Source organism: Cupressus sempervirens, chromosome 7 (genome assembly GCF_028749045.1).
Source record: "Cupressus sempervirens isolate cs-2001-9-10 chromosome 7, ASM2874904v1, whole genome shotgun sequence".
Classification (NCBI taxonomy): domain Eukaryota; kingdom Viridiplantae; phylum Streptophyta; class Pinopsida; order Cupressales; family Cupressaceae; genus Cupressus; species Cupressus sempervirens.
The window spans coordinates 754,376,381-754,399,052 of NC_143124.1; the positions used below are offsets into that span (position 1 = coordinate 754,376,381).

Here is a 22,672-nt window from a genome sequence, read left to right on the forward strand (position 1 = left end):
TTTCTTTAAAGAAATAGTTTGTCAAGATCTGAAATAAATATGAATAATCCACATTCTACAATAAATTATAAAAATGAACTATAATAATTTGTCTAAAAATAAATAAAATGAATTAACTTCTTAAAGACTAATGCAAAAGTTGTAAAAAAGAAAAAGAAAAAGAATGACTCAAACAAGAACATAAGATAAGACATGAGTCCTCATAAAATAGGACGAAGACAGCTCTGGCATGAGCCAGAACATTAAATAAGAATGATATCTTTACATAAAATAAAATAAAATGCAGTACCCTTTACTAACCCTTACTAAGCAATCTTAAAATATATATTCTATTGAAAATGTAATACAATAATTTAAACACCAAAATTATTATATGAACTGCTACAATTAAATTTAAAAAACAAACAAGCATCAGAGCTTTTATATCAGATTTTATATTCCCGAATCAAATGTCTCTATCTAACCACATGGTAGATGTCAGATGTTTTAAAGTGGTGTCAGGCAACTTCCAATTTATTTGTACTCCTCCTAGATAGAGCTTCAAGAAATCAACCCAAAAAACAAAACGTATATTTATGGATTCAATCACAGCTTTCACAGGAGGCCATGGAAAACCCACCAATTTGAAGATGAACATGATATTCTATTCTAGCAAGAAACGCCACAACGGGTGCCACGTCACCGACCTCGCCCAGTCGTTCAAACGGCAACTCCTTCGCAACGCGTTGAACCAGCTCCTCGCTCTTTCCGGCCGTGACCACCGGCCCCGGCGCCACGCAATTTGCCGTAATCTTCGTCCCCCCTCAACTCCCTCGCCACGATTTTAATCATCGTCTCCGCCGCCGCCTTACTCGCCGCGTACGCTCCATACCCGGGCTTCGCCGACCCCACGGCTGAGCTCGTTATGTGTATTATCCGCCCCCCGCCGCTTCTCACCACCCTCTTCGCCGCCTCCCTGCACCCCACAAACGCCCCCTTCCCGTTCACGCTGAAAATATAGTCCCACTCCTCTTCTCGTATTTTCGCCAGAGTTGGGTACGTGGAGCTCGCCACGCCCGCGCTGTTCACTAATATGTGCACGCCCCCGAAGGCCTGCTGTGCCCTGTCGAAAAGCGCAACCACGTCCGACGCTTCGGAAACATCGACTCTGCAAGTGATGGCTCTGCCTGAACCACGCTCATTGTTGATTGTGGCGGCGACCTCCTCCGCTCTTTCTTTGTTCACGCGGTAATAGACCTCCACATTGACTCTGCAAGTGATGGCTCTGCCTGAACCACGCTCATTGTTGATTGTGGCGGCGACCTCCTCCGCTCTCTCTTTGTTCACGCGGTAATAGACCTCCACTTTTGCTCTTTTACGCGCCAAGTGAAGCGCGATTTCTCTGCTGATCCCTCGCGATGAACCCGTCACGATGGCCACGCGCCCTTCCAAATCGGAGCTGTCCGCCATTTCCTTGCGCCTTTCTTTTTGCTCTGCTCTGTTAAATATAGTGGGGCTGTCATATTTGGGCCATGTGCTTACACGATGACACCGTTTTTTTCTTGGTAGCGATGGAGGGGAGGGGAGTGAGGCCATGGAAAACCCATTGCAATGTGGGCAGACTACTAAAGTGCTGCAAAAACTCTGCAAGAGGAAAGCTGTTTGAATATTCTCATTCTTGTAAAACAGGCTAGTGATTTCATGCAGAATCTTTAGTATTCAAATCCAAGATACACAAGAAAAATGGTTAGAGAAATAGTATTGTCTATAGATAATTATACAAAAATCTCACTGTAACTGATGAGAATGTTATTCGTATCAGTGATGAATATATTACAAATATCTTGTAGATTTGAAAGGAAAAATTATGGGTTTAGTCTACAGAGAAATAGGACGTGTTTGGTGCAGGTGGAGTAGTTGAGATTAAGTCCACGCATATACCCATCTCAAATGGACAACAAATGACTGTGTATTTACAAACAGCGTGTAAGTTTTAAGAGTCGATTTGATGCAGAAGTATATACAATATTGTGGAAGTATTGGCCAGGTATATATCTGGTGTTAATCCTCTTAAAAGAATGTACCTTTCGCTGCCTCCTTTGTGTTCAGTATCACATTCTTTTCTTTTATTAGGGTTTGTTTGGCACCAGGAATATGAGTGACCGGGAATATGAGTGAAATAGGCATATGTAAGTTATTAAAATTTTGAATTTTATGTTTGGATGCATCAAATTGGAATTGTCAATAAGAATACATATTTCAATTTTGGTCTAAAAAGTGAACATTTGCTCTTCCACTAAAAAAGGTGGAATTGGAATATATATTCCTATTCCAGTTTGATTTATTTTAGAAAACATAAATTTTTGGGTCCGTGAATTCCCTATCAAATTCCAACTAAACCAAACAAGAATAAGAATTCTTATTTTTTATTCTAGAATAACAATTCCAGAATACGTATTCATATTCCCATATTCTTATTCCTACTACCAAATGGATCTAGGTTTATATAAATGAAAAATAACTAATTCTTATTTATTAAGATTTTGACAAACAATTTGAAGTTATTTCTTAAATAATAGAAAGAGTTCATCCAGTACATAGAATTTTAAAATTAAATAGAAGTGTTGGTTAGTATTACTTGTATGTTTAAAAATATTGGAGTTGTAAATACATTAGAAAGATTTAAAGAATTATTAGGTACATATGTTTTATCATTTGTTATTAAATTTGTCCTTATTTATTTGAAAAGATGATTAGAAAAACTTAAATGAACATGTAATATTAATAATATTTGACAATAATCTATTTTCACTAGATCTTGCTCATGTGTAATAGCTATATAATTGTAATTGAGCTAAACTTTTTGAGAGAAATTTTGTGTTTCTTCTTTTAGATGGTAGGCATGTGCAAGAGAAGTTTAGATTGAAAGTGGTGTGAGGAAGAGGTACTCTCTAAAGGCCTCAAATGAGCCTTTGAAAGTTGTATAAATGGATAAAAGAAAGTGGGAGTCTCAACTTGGTAATGTTAAATTACCCCTCTACAAGACTACAGTTAAGGGGCATTTGTTCTAATATTGTTCTTTATTAGAGTGATCCAAATTGGATTGTCAATTCTTTTGTAAAAATGCAAAGACTACAATAAAGGGGTATTACAAAATCTCTGTATGGGATTATAACCAAGTCCAGATCTATCATCCTAAATTATTCATATTATTTGTAAACTCGATAACCATAATGGACAGTTGGTAAGTAGAATAAAATAAAAGAACACACACACACACACACACACAGTCGCAATGGATATTAAAATAAAATCACATCATAGCTTATATGCAAGTCATATCGGATCAAAAAAGTAGAAATAAACACTAAAGAAACTGAGCGCCTTGTTGGGTCCACCCATCAAAGATTTCTAAATGGACTACAACATGCCAACAAAGAAAATAACAAGGGATGTGACTATCCTTCAGACAAAATGCACCTTTGACCAAAATTGAAAAAATTAAAAACACAATAGATTTTGTTGAAAATTTTTACCATTTGTTCTTCATGATCTATATGTTCTATACTAAAAAACAAAACAAAAAATTTGAGAAAAAATCATTATATTTTCGGATATCTGAAGAGGAATTTTTAAAAAAACTTTTGGTGAATTTCATCTAGAGCATAGTCAACGCCAATAACAAGCCCTCAAAAGGAAACATGGACTTATAAGATGTGGGGAGCATATAGAAGATGGACATGGAAGAGAATATACACTTTGCGAATGATGGTCTTAGATTTGATAATAAAAAATAAGATTAATAACTTGCAAAGGAAATAGAATAAGAAGGATAAGTGCATGAACCACAGAACTTGTTACAAGCTAGAGTTGTTGTTGCATCAAAAGATTGACCTATTAATGCCCAGTACAACCACTAGAATTATAAAACACAGGAGGTAGTTAAGTCATGTCATGAATCTGAAAGGGAAACATTGGTGATTAGTTCAACAATCCCCCCCTTAGCATTACCTGAGGAGATTCAAACCTGTGACCAAGCCTTGATACCACTTGTTACAAGCTAGAGTTGTTGTTGCATCAAAAGATTGACATATCAATGCCCATACAACCACTCGACTTATAAAACACAGGAGGTAGTTAAGCTATGTCACAAATCCGAAAGGAAAATGTTGGCAGTTAGTCCAACATATCTATGGTGAGAGGGTCATGCCAGAAAAAGAAAGAAAGAGCCATGTACAACATGGCAATAAAGACTTAAGAGTTCCAACTGACGAGACAACATGGATGTGGCCCATGCATTGAGTTTGATTGGTAAAAATGGGTTTTACATAAGCGAGGATGAACTTAATAAAAATAAGGCACGATGACCATAATCCACTCAAGTGGTATTCTATTTATGAAAATGACTTGCGAATACAGTAACATACAAATACCATGTGAATGATCTATGAATATATTTTGAGATTGGTGACACTGCCCAAGTTTAGAAAGGTATAGATCAAAAGAAAACATATAAGGCATGCCCTACTCTCACTAGTTATTTCATTTATATTTAGAGATTGATATTATGACTTTTCAATGCATGTGATGATAATTTATATAACTTCAAACATTAAAGATATATATTGAAAGAATAGTTATTTAAATAATATTATGATTTTATGTGACTAATATGGTCATTCAAGAGAGAAATAATTGATCTCAAATATTATAACAATTTATAATATTGTTACAAAATGTAATTACAAGAATAGTATTAAGTCTAAACATTTTTTTTTTGGATGAAACATTATATTTATATTAATAATAACTAATTCAAAAAAGCCCCAAGAGAAAAGAACTAGAAAAGAAAAACTTTGATCATTGCCTGATACAAAAAAGGAATGTAGGAGAAGAAATATTGTATCAAGAGAGAGTGTCTATCAACACTAATGAATCTTGTCCTAGAGATTCTCAGATCGAGAATAAAGTAATTACAAAGAGCCCAAAATTCATATGAATGCAATTCATTGATTGGTTCCAGAGACAAGACCTAGAGCCCAGTGACAAATGTCATAGAGATTACCATCACTAATCTACATCCAAAACTTCAATTAAAACCATGATATTAGAAAGCCATCTAATACAAGTGTAATCCAAGACCCTAACCTACAAATAATATATCAAAAGAACAAGTGAGATCCATAAAAGAAAAAACATGCGAGGACTTAGCCTTATTCTAAATATATTCTTTTTTCATAATATTAGCTAAGTTAAGGAGATCAAGGAGGTTAAGTGGGGAAAGTAAAGAGTTAATATACACCCTGTCAATACCCAAATTAGCCAGACAATCAGCTAAAAGATTGCCTTTTTTTATAAGTATGCTTGATGTAACATTCAGAGATTGAAACAAGAAGAGACCATACTTGATGTAATATATACTGTATGGGCCAATTATATACATGATGTTTAATACACACATTATTAATAATTGATGAATCCTCCTCAACATGTAGCTTAGATATAGAAAGTGTTTTTGCAAGTTCCAAACCAAAAAGCAAGGGCAAAGCCTTAGCTTTGTTATTAGTACACTAAGGGAGAGAAGATGATTTGTTCCAATCACATGACCTTTAAAATCTCTAATGACTACGCCATAGCTAGAGTTGCTTGGATTTCCTCTAGAGGCCCCATCAAAATTGAGCTTGAAATAACACTCACTTGGAGGAATCCACTTGGTTTGTGCTGAAATAAGAGGAATCTTGAATGGACACAATGCAACATTAATATGAGAAAAAAGTAAAACCTTTCATAACTAAATAATATAGCCATCCTAAGGATAAAAAACATGTTTACCCTTATATTTACTTAATGAAGCATTAACAAGCTCAACGATTAATCTCTCTTATCATTCCAAAAATAGAGGTATTGGAGATGACATCTGTCTAAAAATTCTCTTGTTTATTTTCCACCAAATTGCCCATACTATAGATGCAGTGATGCATTTCCAAAGACATGAAAACATTGATTCAGAGTATAGGATTAGCCATGCTTGGAATAAATCCCATAGAGAATTAGGTAATGGCATGTGGAAATTAAGCTTATGAAGGACAAAATGCCAACAATCTTGGGCAAAAGAGCAGTCTAAGAGGAGATGATCTATTGTTTTTATATCTTGAAAATATAGCACATAGTTAAAGGGATAAAAAATGTTCAATCTGTAAAGGAAATCATTAGTTAAAATTTAGTTCTTTAGTGCAAGCCATGCAAAGCATCCTACTTTTGGCAGAACTGAGCTATTCCAATAGAATTCAAAAGCACAAAATGTGGTCTAATTATACTAGTTGTGTTGGAGAGCCAAGTATCCTAGTTTAATAGAGTATTTACCATCTTTAGCTCGAACCCAAAAGAGGCAATCTGGATGATTAGACATAAAGACATTCCTTTCAGCTAGTACTTGTTTGAAAGAAGCAACTTGATTTTGGGATATAGGAAGCGATGAGGAGTCTTGAAATGACTAGCCCTATGAACCTATGAATAGCTGAGAAATAAGTAGAAAAAGATGTCCCCCAAGCTTGATTCACTATGTTTGAAAAGTCCTTTAGAGAATCAATAGTGGCAGCAGGGGGGTGGAACCCATTCCATGAATCAAACAAAAAATTGACACTATCCCTATTGTTCACTTGCCATGATATGAATGAAGTAATAAATTCTCAAGAAGCCATCATGAAATTTCAAATGATAGACTTCTTTGGGGATCTAGCACTGTAAGAACTCTAGAAGGTTCCAAGTTATATAAATATTTCTTTTACAAAAGGTGACACCACTGGGCAAAGGGTTTTTCATACATTTTCCAAACAAGTTTAGCACCAAAAGCCCTAACCCTATTGGTAATGTTGGGAAGTCTGACATGCATGAAATTATTGATATTTTCTTCTAACCATTCATATTATCTGACCAAAGAAAGGTGTGGATTAAAGTTTCAATTTGGGAGATGATACCTTTGGGGGCTTGTAGAATGGAGAAGTAATAGTTAGGAATGGTAGAAAGAACAGTTTTGATAAGAAAAATTCTACTCGAGAGGGATAACCAGCAAACCTTCCAAGCACTAATTCTACTATTGAAATGATCAATCACAGATTTCCAATAAGAGGTTTTGTTTAATCCCATAAAAAGGGGAACACCAAGATAAGTAGAAGGTAAATGATCACAAGGAAAACTAAGAAGAAGGATTATTCTATGAGAAACCAATTAGGATGTATTAAAAACCTAAATATTAGATTTAGTTACATTGACACATTGACCTAAAACTTGTGTATATAAGTCAATGGCTTTCTTCATACACTGTGCTTCTTGATATGTAGATGATCCAAAAAGTAAAGTATCGTCAGCAAAAAGAGAGTGGATTATGGACAAAGATGTACCTATAATATTGATACCTTTCCACAACCCTTTTTTATTTTAAAGAAGTTAATAAGTCTATTGAGGGCCTCTACCATAATGATAAACAAGAATGGAGAAAGAGGGTCACCTTGATGAACTCCTTGGAAAGAGGCAAATAAACCTTCTAGTGCACCATTAATGAGAATAGAAAAATGTCCACCTAAAATGCAAGCTTTCATCCATTTACATCACCTAGAAGGAAAACCAAATTGATGAAGGACTAGAAGAAGAAAAGACCAATTCAATTTATCATAAGCCTACATCATATCTAATTTGACAACAAAGGCTGAAATATTATGTTCTTTGATGGAATGAAAGGTCTCATGGGCTATTATAGCTCCCTTAATTGTTTCTCAACCAAGAACAAAACCTGCTTGTTTTGTTGATATAATTTTTTGAATAATGTGCTTAAGATGCAAACAAATAGCCTTTGTGATAATCTTATAGATAGTGCTACACAAAGAAATAAGACAAAAATCAGCAAAAGAATAGGGATCATTAACCTTTGGAATGAGAGCAATATTGGTGGTATTAAAGTTCTTCAAAATGGAGACATTTTTCCTAGATTCTTCAAGAGCCTCAAGCAATTCAAAACAAATTACATCCCAACATTTTTGAAAAAATAATGTAGTGAACCCATCAGGGTCTAGTGCCTTATTAGTAGGCATAGAAAATACTACACCATGAATCTTAGAAAGAGTAAAATGGGCCATAAAAATCAAATTGTCTTGTTGCGTAATCAAAGAAGGAATGGAATCCAAGATCTCATCCACAAAGTGGGAAGAGGGGGATCCTGCAGTGGAGGGGAAAGAAGATTAGAGAAGAACCTTACACTCTCGGATAATATGATTATGTTCAATTCTTTCACAAGGAGTCTAATATAATAACAAATACTATTAGTAAATGATGCATGTAATCTAGAATTACTAATAGAGTTTAGTAATGATACTTACAAGTTGGCTTAAACATGATTTCTTATATCAAGGTTTGACTTCTAGAGAATTCTCATATTCTTTTCAGGATTATTCTAAATCCACCTAGTAGAAGTGGTCATTACAAGTAGAGTTCCTTTGTGTTTAAGTTCATGATGGATAGGGAGTTTGCATAGGGGAAAGAGTAATTCAACCATGCCAAGGAAATTCAGTCCCAATATGGGTGAGAATGATGAGGGAGTCTTGGATAGATTATTTCTTTACTCGAGCAACATTAATTCTACCATCTATTTTGTGATTATACAAAAAGAAAGATAAATGATTTAATCAAAAGAAATATGATAATATAACAAGAAGCATAAGAAAAATGGTAAGGATAACAAGAATAAAGAGGAGTGAAATTAGAAAAGAAGAATACATTTTAATTAATTAATGGGTAAGGAGTTTTCATAGGAGAAAGAGTAATTCAATCACATTGGGGAAAGAGAGTCCCAATATGGATGTAAATACGAGGGAGTACCAAGTAGATTATTTCCAAACTCGAGTAGTAGTAATTCTACCGTCCATCACATAATTAGTTGGCAAGGAATTTACACAAGGGGATGAGTAATTTGATCACGTTGGGGTAAGAGAATCCCAATATAGATGTAAAATTTAGGGAGTCCCAAGTAGATTCATTCCAAACTCGAGTAGGAGCAATTCTACCATCCACCAAAATATTAAACACGAGAGAGAAAGTCTACAATTAGAGGAGAACTATTAGGCAAACCTATTCTAGTACTAGCTATAGGAAAATTGTTAAAATACACATCTTCAAGTACTCTTTTTCAAGACAAGGAAAATGATCATGACATTCACCTTCAAAGTTGGTAAAATATTTCTTCTTTGATTATTTTAAAATGTGAAAGGAACATATCAAAATTTCAACATGTGTGCTCTTTTTCTACCAAGTCATTGGATATCTACCCTTGACCAAGTGAAGACTGTGCAATGTCAAGCCAAAAATGTGATTAAAGAACTTACCAAGGAAAAATAAAATGACTAAGGGATGTTAGTTGATGCAATTGAAGATCTTTTTATTGAGTTTGTAGTCTGAGTGATTTCTCACAAGTTCTATTAGTTGAGCCAATTGAATAGCATGCCTTGTGTAGCAATAGATTTGAGTTATAAAATTATAAAGAAGGATCAGATGTTATGATTTGGCTGAGTTGCAGCTGATCCAAGTAGCTGAGAATCTAGGAGCCATAAGAAAGGAAAAGCACACCTCATGTAAGTTTGACTCACTTATATTGTGTCTATTCTTTTCTATACGAAATTCATTCTAACCATTGGAGATGTTGTGTGGTATAAGACTAGGTCTATAACCAAGAAGATCAATGGTTACATTGAATAATTAGGAGAAATTTTTGCTCGATAATTATAGATGGGTATTTTGATGAATTTAAGAGGAAAATAAACAAAATGATGAGAATCCCTAGGTCAGTTGTTGATCATTATTATGATCACATATGCTTCATGGTTGATACCAACTATACCTATGCCCAAGATGTTATACTAATGGCTGCATGGTTAAGACTAATGCATTATGAAGTAAATGTTGATGACATGTGTGCAACAGTGACAACATTATTGTCATAAGAAATATATAAGAATTCAGCTATTCCACACGTATTACATTGCAAAGATTAAGTTGTTGATGTGAAAATATTTGAAGTTTGATAGGCCTTTGTAGATTTAAGCATGTAAAATATGATTATTTAGATAAAGGAGATGAATAAAAAGTTGAACAAGCAATTTTGGATATGATAGTAAATTTTAAGTATACTCCCATTGAGTTAGGTAAATCACTACCAGAAAGGTTGTATAATAAAGTGAATTCTAAATGAAAATGGTCATTTTCTACTGAGAGACAAATAAGGGAAACAACTCTAGCCCAAATAATACCATATTTAGGGAAGACTCATATGTCTACAACCCTAAAAGATTTTCCAAAGAAATTTTTGCAAAAGACAAGAGGCTATAAAATTTTGAGAAACATAATTGAGGAAGTAGTTAAAGAGAGAAAGTTGATGTGGAAGAAAGCATTTGGATTGTTGACACCAACTATAGAGGAGGAAAAGGAAGATGAACAAGTTGAATTGGACAATATAGAGGATTTGTATAATGATGCAAGACAGTTAGTCAAGACTATGGAGAAGATGGCTCAAGGCAAGGAAAAATAGACAGAGTCATGTGACTCCAGTATCAACTAATAAAAAGTAAATAATGTCTATTGAGAATGAGAAAGGGGAGAAAGCTCCTAAATTCATCAAAGATGTTTTATTTGATACATCCATCTAGTTCAATTCAAGGAATATCCTAAGACTGGAGAGAAAGGAATGAAGCAACATGTAACTATATCAATTACTAAAACACCTATTATTATTGTTAACTTCAATGAACAATTGGAACATATGAAACAAAAGACTTTATTCATAGATTCCAAGGAACATAGTGAATTTGCAATTGAAGATAAGAAAAGTGAAGATCCTATGAAGGAAAATCAAATCAGAGAGGGTCAGATTGATGGGATGAATGTACAAGTAGATAATTCTACTATTGGTGAGATACAAGCACTAGTCTTAGGATCTCTTATAGAGGGAAATAAAAAGATAGAGAAACCAAGTGATGCAGTGACTAAGGTATAGGACTAGCAATAGAAGAAAATAGAGACAAGACTGAGTGTTGATGTTCATCACCCTCCTTTCAGCTAGTATTGTCAAGTAGTAGTACACCAATGAAGAAATTGTTGAAGAAGAAAGAAAGGCCACCTATCAAGCCTATAACATTAGATGACGTTATAGTGCTTCTGAAATATGACACTAATAACATAATATATGAACAGATGCAAATATTACAAGAAATTTTGGCTAGAAAGTTGAGACAAGAAGAACTAAGAAGAGAACATCAACAAAAACATTTACATCAATAAGTAAAAGATATTTTTGTTGATGCATGTGATATTAAGAATGTTGATGAGAAAGTTCCTATCATAGACCAATTATTTCATATTGTTGAGAAGATTAGTAGTGACGATATAGACGCAAATGAGAAATTATTGCACTAGTATGAGAAAATGTTTGAGAAGCAAGTTTTGGAGAAAGTATCAACCATAATAGCTATAAGGAAAGTTGAACTTTCTAACCTTGTAAATGATATAGGAGTAGTGAAAAATATTCAAATATTGTACAAGACATTGTGTGATGTATCAAGACTCACACAAGATATTCAGGATTGGATTGATAAATTGTAGTTAGATCTAAAGACTACGAGACATTCCTTGAGCATGGATGCAAGTTCAAACTCTATCCATCTTAATAGATTGATTTTTGCTCAAAGGGGATTGGTTGAATTACAAGCCATAGATGGCAGAATGAGAGAAAACTTGATTTCCATTTAGTCAACGTTGATACCTTGTTTGGAGGTGATGCAGAGAGAGTTACCATTTGCAAAGGACATAATAAATTGAGATCCTCATATCACTACTACAGAAAGCCTAGTTGACCTAGCTACTCAACTAGAGATTAAAGTTTTAGTTTTGGAATATGTTAAAATGAGTTGGGATAATGCACTTGCCATGGTTATACAGATTCACAAACCATTTTTGGATAAATATAGTTTGACCCCTTCACCCCAACAATCATAATGACAAAAACAAGGGGGAATGTATATATGTACAAGGGAAACATGTCATAACTTAAAGGATAATGTATGAGGATGAATATTAAAGGTATGACTCCTTGAAAATTTTGTATTGGATACTCATTTTTGAAGACATGTATATATGTTGAACATATTAAAGTATTTATGAAGACAGAGTCATAGTCTAAAGGGGAGTATTGTTTTTAGTTTGGATGTAATGTAATATAATGACAAAGTGATTTTGCCACTAATGTCAAAGGAGGAGATTGTTAATCCCTACAACTTATTATCTATTAATGTCAAACACTTAGCCATTTACATGGCAGAGATGGTCAGTCATCACTGCGAATGTAATGACAAAGTGATTTTGCCACTAATGTCAAAGGGGGAGATTGTTAATCCCTACAACTTATTATCTATTAATGTCAAACACTTAGCCATTTACATGGTAGAGATGGTCAGTCATCACTGCGACCGAGCTATCCTACCAAGGCTGAGCAATGTATTTAGACTTGTTCATAGTTCAGTCAAGGCTGAGTAGTTGTTATTTTCAAGAAAGTCTATGAGCACCGAGTACTCCTATGTATGATGAGTGTGATAAAAGATAGTATATGTCGAGCTATAAAAAAGTTAGTTCGTGTTGAGTTATATAGTGAGTGCCAAGCATTCGAAAGACAAGAGACAACATACAGATTAGTCATGACCGAGTGTCAGAGTTTTCATGTGCTGAGCAAGCTAGTATTAACATATTTGTTTGGAATTACACAATCACTAAGGTAAACTATATTTGGCCAACTTAATGCATTTTTTATGGTCAAGAAGTAATTTAAGGAGATGATTACACATTTTAGCATGGATCATTAATCCCTATGCAAGGTGTTTAACCAATCAGAAAAATTGAAGATTTAAGCGTCAAAATGGAGAAATCTAGATCACTAATCTTGATCTAGAACCTTCTCTGACTAGTTATAAAAGGAGGATCCAAACCCTAGTTTTATGATGGTGAGAGTGTATGTGTGAGAAGTGAAGTTTGGATGCTTGAAGCTAGGTCTAGAGGTGAAACAAGGAAGAGCAACCGACTAGAGCAGTGAAGTGCAGAATTAATGTTATATAAGATTAGTGAAAGGATCAAAATTTGGAAAAAGGAGATCCACAATCAAGAATTAGAGTGTTAACTGAAGGACCAAGTATACATCTTTTAGTAGAGTGAATTAGTTTAAATATCTTAGCAGAGTGGTCCTAACAAGCCGATGTAAATATTTTAACATAGTGCTTACTTTGTTGTAAGTTTCAAATATGTTAATCAAGGTAGACTAAATAAGTCTTGTAACTGTTAACAGGGAAGACCCCTCATAGGGTAGACCATCAAAAGTGACCAAAATTGTAGCCCTAATAGGTGAACTTTATTGCTATAGAAATGAAGATTTGTCAGTGTCATCCCTACCCCAGTTTTACCTTCACATTGGAGGATTTTTAGGTCACCAAATATTTGTGTTATGTGTTGTAATTCATATATTTGTAGAGATAAGGGTTACTGGTGATAGATATTAGATTGATAATTGTTTCAAAGGATACAAGTTTCTTAAATCCTGATTCACACCCCCCCTCCCGCCTCTCAGTATTTTTCTTTCCCAATAGACTTCCAACGATATGTTCAAATGAAGGTGGGAAGAGCTTATTTATAAATTTTTAAAGGCAAGTTAGCCAAATGCAATGTGGATCTTGCAATATCTTTTCTTAGTTCCATTTGCATCTAATTTTGGATGTTGGAGGGTGCATGGACTAGACTATCACCTTTCAAATAGGGGTTGACTAGCTCACCCTCAAGCCCCCAAGGAGACCTATTTTTTATTTATATGATTCTAAGTAAATTTAGGAACATATGAATGTGGTTCTTAAATAAAGTTGACATACAAGTTACAAAGAAAAAATAGAGATCTAAAAATATGTGTGTGTGAGAGATAGAGAGAGAGAGAGAGAGAGAATGAGAGAGAGAGAGAGAGAGAGAGAGAGAGAGAGAGAGAGAGAGTAATTAGATAAAGAGGTTTGAGATTCATTAGTAAAGGATATGAATATATTAGAAGAGAGAGAAATCCTACCACGGGGCCAAAAACACTACAATTATAAAGGAAATAAAATGAACTACAAAATATGATTAAAAATATTTATAAGACATAATTTTTAATATTGACTTTCATTTATATTTCTATAAAGTTTTAAAATTTATTTAAAGTCTTATTATATTCCAAGATCCTTTTATTAGAAAGAAAAGTCCACCCACACAACACGAGTGGGGGGTGAATCTATTATGAGAACATTAAACTTATATCCAACTTCAATAACCAAAATAATGAAGCATAATAAGAGATAAGTCATACAAAGTGACATAATGATTTGTTAACTAGGGAAGCCCTTGATCATGGAGAAAATCCTGGTGGGGATGGAACTGACAAGATATTGTACTATTATAAAAGTTCCTTGTGAAAGGACGTGACTATGTTAGGAGTCAAGTACATTGTGATTAACTATACAATAGCCTGAGCTACTAAAGGATAGATACCCATTAGGAGACCTTGAACCCTTGTTAGGAGGTCCAAACTACGTGAAAGGATTGCAGGAAGATAATTGGACTTACTATTCAAATGAATTTAGTTAAAAATGAAGAGTAGCTCTTCAGGATAACAAATCCAATAACTTGAATTGACCAATATTATTACTTAATTGCCAATACAATTCCTTGGAAGCCCAAATCCAAACACCCAACTCCATCTGTGTTCAACTCTAATGAAATTTGCATCCTCTAACCATACAACACATTACCATACACAACAACCACACTCATATCCAAGGAAGACATCTTTCCTTTATACCCTATCCAATTAATTAGCTAGGTCATCCTATTAAGGCTTTTCCAATGTACAAGTGATTACATATGATCACACTAAGGCATATACAATAAATTTTCCACATGTTACAATATAATTAACGCATTATCCAATAAGGATCAACATGTTTCACTCGCACAACTAATTGCCAGTAAATCATATTGCACATTTAACTTCCACAACCTCTCCAAAATAATCTCCAAGATATGCTATCTTGAAAATAACATCATGAACATGTATTTAAATAATATCTAAGCTCACACACCTTAATTCCACTTTGCTGATAAGATACAATCAAACTACCAACAACTACCTATGACATAATTTCTTACACACTGCTCTACTACTAGTCTTTACCAAATGAACTATAACTCATCCAATTCTTAATAAAAATGTAAGCGAAGATAGCTATAGCATCTAAAATCAACTTGAACATGATTCTAAGCTCACAAAACTTAACCCATTATGTGCCAACTTTGTCGACTTAGTAAACCTCTGTGATGTACAAAATCCTTGTCTATCAGGATTCAAACATATATGTTATCATGAATGACAAACCTATCATCAATGCAACACATCGTCAACATATTTAAGCACTAACTAGACTTGTATACTTAACACCTTCATCAATATGAAAGAGTTGTAAGAGAGAAATATGAAGAAACAAGAGGTGTGATCCTAAACATTGATGGTAAAAAAATATAGAGATGAATCTAAAGCACAAGTAGATACATTTTTATTTATGCAATCATAATTATCTATTTTTAAAAATATGAGAACTAAATATATTTGCAAGTACATCACAAGCCTAGATATACAATAAATAAAATGAATTAAATAAATCAAATTATCACCATACTTTAATGCCACAAGATAATATAGAAGGAATATATTTATAAGTTATATATAAAATAGAAATTAGTTTTATTATTTTAAATTATACACAATTGATTGATTGCAGATACATTAAAAGTTAATGACAGATTGAAATTGAATTTTTATAGAGATCAATAGTGTCTCGATTTTATTTTTTTTCATAGAAATTGCAAAACAATTATTTCAAACACAAAATGATAAGATTATTCTTCACTCAATAGAGGACACAAAAAGGCCATCAGGAAGAGTACAAAGTGTATGTGACATCATCAATGTTGATTAGAAGTGAGGTGGCTATCCGCCCACAAAAATGTATAGTTGATCAATTTTCAAAAGATCCAAACATTATGAATTTTTTAGAAAATTTTAGCATTTGATCTTCATGATTCGTAAAGTTTGTAATCCAAAAATAACAAAAAAGAAAGAAGAAAAAACCACTACATTTATGAATCTGGAAAAAAAAACAATTTGACTTTACTTTGTTTTTGATAAAAAAAAAAATTTTGGGGGTAGGATAGCCGGTCCCTACTTGGAAGAAACCATTGTTTATATATAAAGAGTACGTGATAGTTAAAGAATTTTTTCCTTAAGGAAAGGACAGAACATTCGAGTATTAGTTTGAACCGCTCTGCACAAATCAAAGAACAATGTTTCGGTGTCATGGAAGAGTTGTTGAATCGAATGGAAACATATCCATTAAACACAAACCAAACTCACGAAGAATGTCTATAAATATATCTAGACTGAATGGCATGTTGGTCATTGTGCAAAATAAAATTTCAGCATCATCATAATCATCTGCTGAAAATGGTGAATTACAATACTTTAATGATCAGCAATACAATTGGGAGGAATTTGTGTGTTTTTATGCTTATAATGGCAGTCTGTGCTGTCTGTCATCCATATGGCTTAAGCCCAAGTTTCTATGAACATTCTTGTCCAAATGCCTTGTCCATTGTCAAGTCCGTGGTAGAGAAGGCTGTTGAGAAAGAGGCTCGCATGGCTACTTCTTTACTTCGCCTTCATTTCCATGAATGTTTTGTTCAGGTACAAATATGTGTAACAATTTTATATTTATTATTTATTATGATTTTTGAATTTGATTGTGTACTGTATTTTCCATCAATATTTTAGACCACCCATGGAATAAAGAACTGCAATTAGAATCATTGATTTATATAGAAATATCACTGGTACATTGCTAAGGGTTTAGAATTTTAGATATTATAAATTGTTTGTTTTTTATAAAGATAGAAAAAGGGAATTGAAAGAATATTTTAAAAAAAAATGAAAGTCAAGAAATAGAATCAGAAAGATTTAACATTAACAGAATAAGTACGATGCAGCAGTTGGAGCCAGTGATAGCCTACCATTCCAAATTGTTTGTTACTTTGAACTTTTAACAAACAACATAAACGTAAGATTGTTTTCTAGATGTCCCCAAAAATATGCTTGAGCTCTTTTTACAAATAGTGCCAATTGAGTGTTGTGGTTCAAAATTCAAATACATCTTCTCAATATTGTGTTTGTGCATGACAGGATTGTGATGGTTCAGTGTTGTTAGATAACACTCAAACATTCAAGGGAGAAAAGATAGCAGTGCCCAATAACAATTGCATCAGAGGGTTTGATGTCGTGGATCAAATTAAATCAGAGTTGGAAAAAGAGTGCCCAGGGGTTGTGTCTTGTGCTTAATCTTGTCCTCCCACCCAGTGTAGCAAGCGACTCTATTCTCTAGTTATGCACTTTCTTTTACATTGTCAAATACTTCCATTGATTGCATTACAGCTGCATGTCACTGAATTTAATAGTTCACTTGATTCAATGGCTCTATTATACTGATGTGCATTTCTTTGTTGGGTTGTTCTACAATAGTGGAGAGAGTAGAGTGGAGAGCCAAAGTGGAGTGTAGTGTTAGGAAGAAGGGATTCAAGAACTGCAAGTTTGAGTGCAGTCAATCAAAATATTCCTCCTCCAAACTCAACTCTGCAGACCCTTATTACCAAATTTAAACTCAAAGGTCTCAACTAGCTAGATTTGGTTGCACTTTCAGGAACTAAATTATGGACTATGAATTGATCTTTCAATTTTGATTAATGAATCAATGAGGGTATAAATGGAATATCTTATTTCTATTTAAATTTAGTGATAGTATTTAAACAATATTTAATGACAAGAACATTATCTATAAATTTTGTTTTTGGACTTGATTGTGTATGTTTTTTAGCATCAACATTTTGGATCACATTCTATGATCCATCATCAAGTCACACTCTGTAACAAGTGATGATGGATCATGAAATCTGATGATGGATCACTGAGTGTAATCCAAAATTTTGATGCTCAAACTTGATGATCGATCATAGACCCTAATGATGGATCACCAAGTGTGATCCGGGATGTTGATGCTCAAAAAGATACACAATGGAATCCAAAAACCAAATTTGATATAAGAACAACATCGCCATAACTTAATCATCATTACATGAAAAATACCAACACTAAATCTTACTCACTACTGGAAAAAGTGGGGTAAAAATTTATTAACACAAAAAGGATTACAACAAGGAGATCTCAATAAGGGGCTCTACCCTGAGCAACAAGTTAATCAAATTCTTGCACCATCTCTAAGGGAAGTTTCCCTCTATCCATAATATTCCAGATTGGAGCATAATTAGGAGCCCATTTGGCTAAACAATCATCAGCTCTATTCCATTCACGAGGAATGTAAGTAAACCTAATGAACTCAAGAGAGGTACAAAAGAGAAGAATCTGATTAACAATAGTGACCAACTGCCAACTAACATCCTCAAGCTCCTTCAATGAAAGAAAGTTTGCCACCACTTGGGAGTTAGACTCATAGATAATCTTGTCCCATCCCCACAAACAACACTATTCTATAGCATATAAAATGGCCTAAGCCTCCATGAGATTATTAGTGTAATCGGCCTTATGCACTAAGAAAAAGAATTTACTGTCCCCATAATTGCACTGAGCCACTCTCCCAATACCAGGAGGGCCTAAATTCCTCTGGGAAGAACCATCAGTGTTAATTTTCAAAAATCCATTGGGAGGAGGAGTCCAATGCCCATCTCGATTCACCCGACCTTTTCTTTGTTTTTGAGGCTACCTAGTTACTCTTTGATACCTTTGAGCTACAACTCCATCCTGAAGATGCAAAATGAGGCAATTGCATATAGAAAGATGAACTGGATCCATACCCCCATCAAGCACACACTTCACTTGAATAGTTTCCTAAAGAGAATGTGAGATCTTCCACCAAGGATGCATGACACCAAGCTGAACATCTTGGAAGATTCAACGACTCCTCTCCAGCGAGATATGTGAGAGAATGAACGATGGGTCAGCAATCAAAGTAGCATGGAGAGGGGAGGACTTTGAGGGAACATCACCCAAGCGCGATGAGATATCAGTAAAAGATGAAGAATGCCTACAAGAGCAACCCAAAGCACTCCACCAAAGGTGCCAAAGCTGAGTAAAAAAGGAGTAATGGAAGAATGGATGAGAGACAAACCCCTCCCCATTACCACACAATGTACTCTATTTTATTATTCTTCTGATTTTTTAAGATTTATAAAATGTTTTTATTCAAAGTTTACTTTGAAATGTTCAATATTTCATTTGAAATAAATTCAATAAATTCTTGTTTATAATCATTTTATAAACTATACAATTAGTAAATATTATAGAAATAATAATATTTTAGATGATTGTAGAAATTGCAAATGGTCATGTATTATCCATATTTGTACAACAATTTTTTTGGCTAAATTTTGTGCTTAGGTAGAGTATCTACATGATTGTAAATGAGCTAGAGTTTATGAGAGAATTTTTATGCACCTTTCCAGTGGTAGGGTTTGGACAATATGAGTTTAGATTTAAAGTGGGGTGAGGAAGAAATCTTTTTTGTACTACTCTAGCAAAACCTCTCCAAGTTTCATAAATGGATAGAAGAAACCTAATGGGTAATATTCAAATTATCCTCGTACAAGGGGATCATTTGTGGTAGTTTTCAAGAATATGCTAGATAAAAATACAATAGTTTATGACCATAATTAGATGTGAACAATTTTTTTTGATACTTTGATATCCCTCCTTTAATCCCATCAATGGGCCATTTGACACTAATCCAATCCACATAAGGTTGTTGAGTCTCCTTTTACAACTATAGTTTGATTCATGCATCAAAGCCATGGGGAATTCAATAGGGAAGATTCTTAGGGTGGATTAAGGTTCTTTAAATTATTATTATACCACTTACCCTTGTATCTTAATTGAGTTGGATACAACTAAACTTCTATTAGCAATAATCTCATTGAAGGCTGGAAACATGCTATAAATATTTTTTATACTATGATACTTTACCCCTTTGTTGTTGCAGGTGATTTTTTATAGGTCATTTGATAGCTCAATGTTCAATTTGTAGTAGTGCAACTGTAAATCTTGGTGAAAAGAGGTTTCCCTACACTATTACTCAATGGATAAAGAATATTCTTGCTAGAATGATAGTATATTGGATATTGACCCAAAAACAATCACATGGACATTGATTTTGGAAGGAGCACCCAAGTAATACTCAAGCCACATGTAAGAAATAATATGATTCTCTCATCGTGGGGAAAGTTAACACTATAGAAGATACTAATACTCATCTAGGTGAGATGGTGCATGATTAAGATTTGAGCTTGGAAATTGTCTTCTTTAGAAACTACCCCCACCCTTTGTCCGATGAGATGGTTGAGGAGAAATCAACAAGCTCATTTAAAAAAATCTTCAAGGAGAAAATGAAAGTTTCGAGAGAAATCAAAAGAGATTTTTGGTGCAGGGTCACCTAAGGATAATGGATTTTGGTGCGAAAAAAGGAAGAAGAATGAGTTAATGTTTAATACTAATTGCTATTCCCACTTTGTACATGGAAAAAAATTAAAATTTGTAGCTACTATGGTATATTCATTGTTTATTATATCACCCCATTTGATTTCTGTACATTCTATCATGTTCAAGGGATAGAATGGACTTGTTATTTAGGAAAAAAATGTATTGGGATGAGGTCCCTCATTTTTGGCCTCACTTGAAGGCCAGATTTAGAATCTTCCGTTAATTAAATTTTTTTTGGCATAACAAATAGTAATAATTTTGTATTAAATTTCATGAAGAAATTCACACCATATAGAGATGTAAGAGGAAATATTGGAGTAAAAAATAAAATTAAATAAGTATGAAGTAGCATACACATTTTATATCATAATTTTATCCTTTTAGAAGAATTAGATAATTATGATGAACAAATAATTCTTTAACAAAATATTTGTTTACATTATTTTTCTATTATTGTAAATAAGAATGGTAATAATGACTGAATTATTAAAGATGTAATTCATATTTGTATTATATATTTTTATTTTGTATTGTACATACTAATATTCATAATAAATGTTGCTAATAGTTAGCCAATATCATTAAATAAGTTTAAAAAATTCTCTCATTAATCTTTTTATTTTTTGTTTCCTTTAGTCCATAATAAGATCTAGTTAGAATAGTAACAGTTTGGTTTTATATATAGAATGAAAATACTTATTTATGAAAATATATACACATACTTCATAATGTGACCCTTTTTAATTAAAGAGATTATTCTTACAAATTGATTGATGTAGCTTAATTTTTTATTTGGTCTCATACTAAGTTGACCCCATAAGTGTTTAAGAATTGTAAAAGGGAGTTCAAATTAATTTGCAAATTTAGATGTGTATGCATAAGAGATATTGATGATGTAGTGTGAAGCTAATCTTTGGATCAAATGCTAATATCAAAGTTGATTGACAAGAGGTAGGAGTGGAATCTAATGTTGTACTTCAAAGAAATTGCATACACATATTTGATACCTTTACTTAGCTCATTTTAGTGTATTATTGGCCATAATGAATTGTTGTTCACTCATTGGGTTGTTGCCCTTTTTGTATTTAGATTGTTTCCCAATTAGGGCTATTTCCCTCATTTTAATAAATTCAAGAAGTGCAAGTTTGAGTGGATCCAATCAAAATGTCCCTATCCCAAACTCAACTCTCCATACTCTTATTACTAATTTAAAATCCAAGATCTCAACCAACTTGATTTGGTTTCACATTTATGTATTGAATTATTAATTATAAATTTACCTTGCTCAATGTTATTCTTTCTTCATGCTTTCAACTCATGAATAAATGAAGTTATAAATGGGAGAGCTCATTTCTATTCAAATTTAATGACAATATTTCAATTAAGTTTGAATCTAGATGATAAGAACAACACGACCATAACTTAATCACCATAACATGACAATGCCAGCACTAAACATTACTCATTAGAACCTACTATCTTTTATATGCTTTCTAGACAATTCTCATTCAATTTTAACCTTTTTTCACTTCCATTGAATCTAAGATGGTTCAAGAGAGGTATAAAATGTCTAATCAATTCTTGGCTAGGTGGGCATACCATTGGTCACACTAGATGCACAAGCTTTAGGCAAAGACTTTTTGACAAACCAACTATAATTATAGAGTACAATTCTTCATTATGTTAGAAATGACAATTTGCAAGATTTGGAGGAGAAAACATTTTGTCAACTAAAATGTTGGTAGCTTGCTAAATATACAATCACAAATTCCAAAATTTGGAGAACTTCAAGGGGCTATTGATTTGTAATTAAGATCTCTATGTAAATCAAAATGACTCTCCAAATTATTTGACTAGAGAAGTTGTAAGTGCATGTGATAAGAATGAGAAAATATTCTTTGAATAAGTTGCAAAATCCATGGTGAAGATGGGTAATATCAAGCACTTGGTTGGATATAGGGGAGAGGTTAGAAAAATTGTGGTGGCATTAACTAAAAGTAA

At 33.4% G+C, this 22,672-nt stretch overlaps 2 pseudogenes; one reads left to right on the forward strand and one right to left on the reverse strand.

Annotated features, from left to right (window-relative positions):
• Nucleotides 1–581: 581 nt before the first annotated feature.
• Nucleotides 582–1,449, reverse strand: LOC149549468 (short-chain type dehydrogenase/reductase pseudogene; annotated as a pseudogene).
• A 101-nt stretch (nt 1,450–1,550) lies between these two features.
• The window catches only part of LOC149549469 (peroxidase 49-like), a 33,654-nt pseudogene continuing 12,532 nt past the window's right edge, over nt 1,551–22,672 (forward strand).